A 7,381-nucleotide genomic window follows, 5' to 3' on the forward strand; every position below is an offset into this window, starting at 1 on the left:
GGACACGGCTCGTTCAACCGTTTGGCCCGGTACATTATCTTCCTATCGAGACACTGTTCAGCACATCTTGGCTTCTTCGAGGAGGTAATCTTCCAGGGGGATGGCCCCCAGTATTTGAGGCTGATTGAAAGGAAGCCTTGAATACTTTGTTGAGTCTTTCTTAGCTAGCATATAGATATTGACTCGTTAAAAACCTTGCCGGTAAAACCCTTCTTGGGATAAAACCCGATCGAAAGAAAAGAGTGCAATGTATGCTTTTGGAACCTAAGACCTTCAAGTTGGAAAGCGCTCCGGCCGTTTCGATCTGGTACCTACATTCAAGTTAGTATAAAATATAGCTGAAAAGGGGAGATGGCCATACCTTAGTACTGACGACACTTTGGACCTCGATGTGATTCGATTGTTTGTTATGAGGACTCGGTACGGTCCTCCATTTTGTTCAGTCGAACGGAGATGAGAATGTATCTTGTTATCGCTATTTTATTGCTTGCTTATCCTTTAGTTCCTTTGATGGTGGGGGTATTGGTGTTGCTGCTACATCGTGCACCGCAAACATTTCCTTTGCTGTATGTTGCTCCCCGTAGACAGTTTTTATCCCATCCTTTGTCGGAAATTTCATCATTTGATGGAGGGTGGATAGTACTACTCTCATGCAGTGTATTCACGACCTTCCGAACAAGGTGTTGTATCTTATGTCTCCTTCGATGACGTGGAATTTAGCATTTTGGGTTGTGCCGGCCACGTTGATTGGGAGGGTGATTTCCCCTTTCGTTGTTTCGCTTTCCATGTTGAATCCGTTTAGGACTCGAGAGTCGGGCACGATTTGGTCAAGCAGTCTGAGCTGCTCTACAACTCTTGACCAGATAATATTGGCCGAGCTACCTGGATCCACAAGTACGCGTTTAATCTGAAACGTATTTACAAGGAAAGAGATTACTAGTGCATCGTTGTGGGGCTAAGACAAGACCTCGATGTCCTCGTCGGTGAATGTGAGAGCGTCCTCGGGTATGTAACCCTGAGTTTGTTTTTCTCTGGTGATGGATATTTTTGTTCTTCTCATTATGGGCTCCTGTGGGGCATTAATGCCTCCCAAGATCATGTGGATGACATGATCCAGCTCGTTTATTTAGTTCTTCTTGGTTGCCTCTCTTTCTCGGTACTGATTTTTGGCCTGGTCGCTGAGGAATTCTCGGAGGTGACCTTTATTGAGTAGTCGAGCTACTTCTTCTCGGAGCTGGTGGCAATCCTTGGTTCTGTGGCCGTGCGTGTCTGATGGCGAATACAATGTCTGATACATCGACGTTGAAGTTGTATTCCGATAAGCGAGGTGCCTCCATCGGCCCTGTGTACCTATCGAACCCAGCTCTGCTGACAAGTCTTGAGGATTTTGGCCTTGGTCCATCCTTCGATCATTGCATGGTATGTTGCACCTCAGGGCATTTCTCCTATCTTCGGGGTATGGCTTGTATCTTTCCTTGTTTGGCTTTGGCTCCTTCGCCAGAATCCTGCTTGGGTATATCGAGCCTAAGGGGGCTCCTAGTTGGTCGTCCTCGACCCTGATCTTTGACTGTTACCGGTTGTGGATGTCCGACCAGGTTATGGTGGGATATTCGACTAGGTTCTATTTCAGCTGCTTCGAAGCACCGAGCTTCATTCATTCAGACCTTGAGTAAAGGCCTGCACTGCCCAGTCATCAAAGACTGGTGGTAGTTCCATTCGTTCCATTTGAAAGCGAGATAGGAACTATCGTAGCATCTCATTCTCCCTCTGCTTGATCTTGAAGACATCGGATTTCCTGGTTGCCACTTTGATGGCACCGACATGCGCCTTTATAAAAGAATCTACCAGCATGACAAATGAGTCTTTGGAGTTAGGAGCTAGGTTGTGATACCACATCAAGGCCCTTTTAGAGAGTGTTTCCCCGAACTTCTTTAGTAAGACTGACTAAATCTTTTCATCCTTTAGGTCATTACCCTTCACTGCGCAAGTGTAGGCAGTGATGTGCTCATTGGGGTCCAAGGTTCCGTTGTCTTCAGAAGCTCGGGCATTCTAAACTTTTTTGGAATGGATTTTTGGGCCGCTTCCTGCATGAACTTCTTAGAGTCTACACTCTTCAGGACAGGGGGTGCGCCCGAGATTTGGTCGACCCTAGAATTGTAGGACTATACCTTCTTATCGTTGGCTTCTATCTTTTTCTCGCCCAACTCGATCCTTTTTGTGAGGTCCTCGAGCATCTTTATGAGGGTGGGGTCGGTTGCTGACCCGTTGTCGCTCGATCTCTCTGGTACCTGCTTGGTCGGGGGGCTGTCCCCCGACGCTACTGTGCTGGGAGTTTTCTGGTGACTTTGCAGTTGAGCAATCGCTAGCTATTATGCCTGTAACATTTCAAAAATAACGTGAAGGCTAACCTCCCGTTCTTCCCTAGTTGGGGTCTTTTGAGCTTCTTGTTGGTCTCCCTTGTGCACGCTCCTGTTAGTGTAGAGCTTATATCGACATGTTGGGCGTCGCGTGAGACCGCGTCCACAGGAATTAGTCCTGGTGCGTTCTCAGGGTTTCGTGGTGGTACACCAACACTTGGAACATCCATACCGTTCTCTCCGTGGTCCTCACTGATATCTCAATTTTTTGTGTAGGCCATTACTAAGTTTAGAGCCGAGTTGAGCTAATATGAGGCCGAGCTCAAGAGATCCTCAGATGAAGGGGAGGCCCTGAGGCTCCTTTGCAGTAAAAAAGGGATGAGCTTAAGGACTTACGAGCGAATTTGGCCAAAGCTCATCAAGATGAGGCCGAGCTAGACAAGCAAGTAACTCTCATTTTGCAAGAGTATGGTCTAGTTGACCCATCTATGGAGGCTAACACTTCAGTGTCTCAACTGCAACAAAAATTGGACATGATAGGGCAACTTCTAGGTAAGGTCGATCAAGTTAAGGTTGATTGCAACCAGTGGAAGGAAAACATGGATCGACTTGATGGTGAGAAAGAGGCTGCCCTATCCAATCTGGCCTCAGCTGAGGCCCAACTCCGGGGAGTCAAAGTAAAAAATCTGGCCCAGGCCAAGAAGATCGATGAGCTCAAGGCCAAACTTATCGTAGTCGGGGCTGAGGTTGCCGAAGCCAGGGCCGAGTTCGAGAGGACGAAAGCCATGGCTGATAAGACCATTGATGTGTACCAAAGGATGTCGAGGCTGCTCAAATGGAACTAAAGGAAGCCTCTAATCGGGAGAAACGGATCAATGATCTAGCCAGGTGCCAAGCCCGGAGGGGGACCCTCGAAGAAGTCCATGCTCGAGGTTTCGACCTCACCGAGGAGATAGCCCAATTATGATATTCCATGTTCTAGAGATTTATATTATATTTTGGGTTGGGGCCTTGTGCCGACCTGCTGTGACCCTTAGGGGCACTTTCACTATTTTTCCTCACTCTATTTGTTTTGAAAGCATATCCTCAGTCATGTTTTACCTGTTTATTATTTAAATATGGTTTTATCACTCTATTTCTTAAAAATGTGAAAACTGTTTGGCCTGAGTTCCCTGTTTTACTGATGGTCCGAGTGATCATGAGGTTGATGACTGAAATAGACTGAGGGTCTGATTGTCAGGTTGATGACTGAGATAGACCGAGAGTCCGATTGTGATGTTAATGACTGAGAGAGGCTGAGGGCCTAGTTGTGAGGATTATATATCTATGGATCGGGCTGCATGCCGCAGCTATATATATAATATATATATAATATATATATATATAATAGGTAGCATATAGTAACCGCTGCAGCGTGCAGCCCGATCCATATGTCACTGCGGCGTGCAGCCCGATCCATATATATAGTCGACTGCGCTCACTGGGGGTGTGCAGACTCCGAAGGGGCTCCTACAGCCCAAGCGTTGTAGGAGCCCCTCCGGAGTCTGCACACCCCCAGTGAGTGCAGTCGACTATATATATGGATCGGGCTGCACGCCGCAACGGTTACTATATGGTACCTATTGAGTGTTAGTGCTAAGTGTGAGCGCTGATTGGTAAGAGTTGAGTCACGAGTGACTGAGAGGCTTGCCCGAGGGGCTATACATATATATATATATATATATATATATATATATATATATATACATGTACATGAGTGATGCTTTGCGTGAGGAACTGGTTTATGAACTTACTGTTTTCACTCCTCTTTAAAGCGAGTTTCTATTGAACATGTTGATTTGATTACTGATTTCACTCATCTTTAAACCGAGCCTCTATTGAAAATGTTGAACAAACGTTTTAAATAATCTTCCATTTAACCTGAAGTTTCTAAATTATGAAAAGGGTTGTGAAATTTCTGTTTTGCTCGAGGGGCTGTATGCGAACTATGTTTTGCCCGAGGGGCCAATTATGATTTTCATCTCTTTTATTATAAATGGTAATAAACCCCTACTGAAACTGTTGGAAGGCATTTTCAAATGATTTTTACCGAAAACTGGGTTTAAAATGAGACGGTTGACTCGTATTCCGATTTGAAAGCCTATTGTTCTTATTGAGTTTATCATAAATGTGGATTCATCATTTCCTACTGCTCAGTCTTTATTTACTCTTATTACTTACTGGGTTGGAGTACTCACATTACTTCCTGCATCTCATGTGCATATTCAGGTATTTCAGAAATCGGTAGCGGGTGTTGATTGCTCAGACGCGGAGTCATCAGAGTTAGCAAGGTGGCTGCACGACGTTCGCAACACTGCTTCCTTCCTCTCATTTTTATTACTGTAATTAGTACAATATTAGACCCTTGTTATATTCAGACCTTGGTAGATGCTCATGACTAGTGACACCCGATGCCGGGCTTGTGTAATTATTCCGCATTTTTCTTTTAAATGTTCATTATGAGATTCTTGGTTTATAAATGGTATAAAAACAACTTTTAATGGAAAATGGTTGATTTGAGAATTGTGTTGGTTGGCCTTGTCTTCACGAGAGACGCCATCATGACCAGGTCCGATTTGGGATCGTGACAGAGAGTCAAACTCAAAACCTCTACTTATTGAGTGAGTGGTCTAACCAACTGAGTTATAAGAGCTTGTTGCTCTTTTGTTTTAGTTGAAAACAATTGATTTCTTGTTTCAGTACTACAGGTAAATTTGCTATAAAAATTAAATATAGGTACGATGGTAATTTTTTAAAAATATAGTTAGAAATAATAAATAAAATGTATATATTTAATGTATCGCGTAATCAAATACAATGTATATAGCTACTCCTAGTTAATTCGTATTTTTCTTAGGACAAATGAAGTCTTATTCAATTGCAGGCATTTCTATAGCATTGCGTCACTACGTTAATTAAGACCTCTCACCATTATTTAAAGAAAAAAATGTTAAACTTTAAGATTGAATAATCTTTTCGAGTTTTCCTTATAGCTAAGACGACTTGTAATTTATGTAATCTTTGAACACTGGAATTTGTAACTTAGTGTTCCGTACGGTCAAAGCACGACTCTTGCCAATAAACAATTTGTAAAAACTAAGAAAGTAGTTGAACAAAGTAGTGGTTCACATGACGATTTGGCTTCGTGTCCTCTCAACTCTCTATAAATATTAGTATTAGTAGCATTGTTGTAGTTTTCTTTGGCTATCTCTTTGGATACGTGGTTGTTTGCTTATTACAATGCTAAAAAGGGGAATGATTACAAGATTCTCTATTAATTCGTATCACTTTGTAAAATCTAATTTCCTCATTCCTTTGTGTATACTCCCTCCGGTCCAAAATAAGTATTTTTTTGATTGTTTTCACATATATTAAAAAATTTATCTTTTAACATTAATTAGCAATGAAATTGACCATATTAACCTTTACTATCTCTTCACATAAACACTCCTAACACATACTCCAACATTAATTACTTCAAGGGCAATATGGAAAAAAAAAATAATTAATTCATTATTGAAATCTCGAAAAATTACTTATTTTGGACCACAAGAAAAAACTAAAAAATCACTTATTTTGGACCGGAGGGAGTACTTCTCTATCAATGGGTCGTTAAAACTTTCATGTCATATAAACTCAACATACCTTTAAAAAGGAGGAGACATGTAAATCCTTAATAAAGGGTGTCATTTGGTTGTTTTCGAAAATTAATTTTTATATCTAAGAGTGTAATATTTCATACGTATATACAGGGAAAACTCTTTCAATAAAGTACATAAAAATTAACTTATAATCTAGTAAATTTAGTCATTAAGTTAACAGGGCATGAATAATTTTAAGGTAATTAAATAAAAGAAAGAGAAATAAAAGGGTATCTTTTTAACCAGTTCTAGAACTTTATCCTCAATTGCGTTAGGCATCCACCAAGCTTACCACTGTTTGGACGTGTTTCATCGCTCATCGTTCATCAGCCAAAAATGCTGATAATTAATCTATTTATTCATCCTTCCGTTTCATTTATATGTGTATTGGGAAAAATTGTATTTAAATATAAAGGTGACGTGTCGAAACACGTAGACTGGTCAAATGATTAAAGAATTACAACTAGCCAAGAGGCACGAATTGCAACAGATACGAGAAAATGGCAGAGGAAGAGGCACGAGCAGGTATACAAATAACCCAACGCCCATACCTATCTAAGTCATTTATGTCCGAGAATCAAAAGGAATGAATCTAACAATAGAAAAGAGTGCAGATACGGCATTTAATATGCATTAAATGTGGAATACGTTAGAGAATTTGTATTGAATGTAATGATTATGTAACATAACATTCAATGTCTTTAATTACTCATAATAGCCTCATTATGATTTGGGCAAAACGTATATCTCCAAGATATCTATAAAAGGGAGATATCTGATCAATTGTAAGGACACGAAATACTATTGATATAAACTTTGGTTTACTTGTTTTTCTCTTGATTACTCTCTTGCTACCTAAATTACTTCCTTTTATACACTCTTTTGATTATCAGTAATCCATGTTCTTCTAAATTCTAGATTTGACTAAAATTTCATTTTTTGGTTAAACAAATTGGTTCTGTTACTGGGAATCTGATAATCTATTTTCTTTTCACTTAACTTTCCTTGTTGCATCAACTATGTCGAACAACAATGACAACATTCAAGGAAACCAAGAAAACCAAGTAAACCAACAACTTCAGAGAGAACCTCAGGATAATAACGCACTGATTATTTCTCCACAAGGCTCTCCTCAACGATCTCGTGAAGGCACTCCTGAGGGATCTCATACAGATGGACAGGCTCAATTCAAAAATGTTGAAGCTATGGATGAGGCTTTGCAAAAACTTATTACCGCACAGGTCAATAAAGCCGTTCAGGCCTTGGTTAGCCAGTTACCTGCTGCACCACCCACACCTACTCCAAATATCAACACTCTGGAGAACCCTCGTTCCGGGCTTGTTA

The sequence above is a fragment of the Nicotiana sylvestris genome, chromosome 10 (genome assembly GCF_000393655.2).
Source record: "Nicotiana sylvestris chromosome 10, ASM39365v2, whole genome shotgun sequence".
Taxonomy (NCBI): Eukaryota; Viridiplantae; Streptophyta; class Magnoliopsida; order Solanales; family Solanaceae; genus Nicotiana; species Nicotiana sylvestris.